We start from the raw sequence: 588 nt of genomic DNA, 5'->3' as shown, positions 1-588 counted from the left end.
GAGGCGGCGCTCGAGGGGGAGGAAGGGGAGAGGGAGGCGGCGGGGGCGCGTGGGCGGCTGCGGTGCAGTGGGTCGGGGCAGCGACGGCGACGACGCGGTGGAGGAAGGGACGAGGGAGGGAGTGGCACGGTGGAGGGAGATGGACGAATCGAAATAGTCTGGTGAGAGGGAGGGGGGAAGGTGCGGCGTGGTGGTGTATGGATGGGGGAAGATTACTAATGGCGCACCCCCAGGCGGTGCGCCATTAGAATGTTTTTTTTTCATAGCAATGGCGCACTAGCGGGATAGTGCGCCATAAGTATTCTTTTTTTTAAGATAGCAATGGCGCACCAGCTACCCGTGCGCCATAAGTAAGAATTTTTTATTATTTTAAAAAAAATGAATATGAATATGAATATGAAACAGTAATATTTTTTATAAAAATAGTAATAATTGTTGTTTAACAACAATTGTAGTCTACACTTTCTTATTATTATTTTTTAAAAATGAATATGAATATGAAATAGTAATATTTTTTAATAAAATAGTAATAATTTTTTTAAAAATATCATCAAATTTGTTATTTGAAAATATCATCGGCGGCGGCGG

Source organism: Triticum dicoccoides, chromosome 6A, assembly GCF_002162155.2.
Source record: "Triticum dicoccoides isolate Atlit2015 ecotype Zavitan chromosome 6A, WEW_v2.0, whole genome shotgun sequence".
Taxonomy (NCBI): Eukaryota; Viridiplantae; Streptophyta; class Magnoliopsida; order Poales; family Poaceae; genus Triticum; species Triticum dicoccoides.
This window is presented reverse-complemented; position numbering follows the sequence as displayed.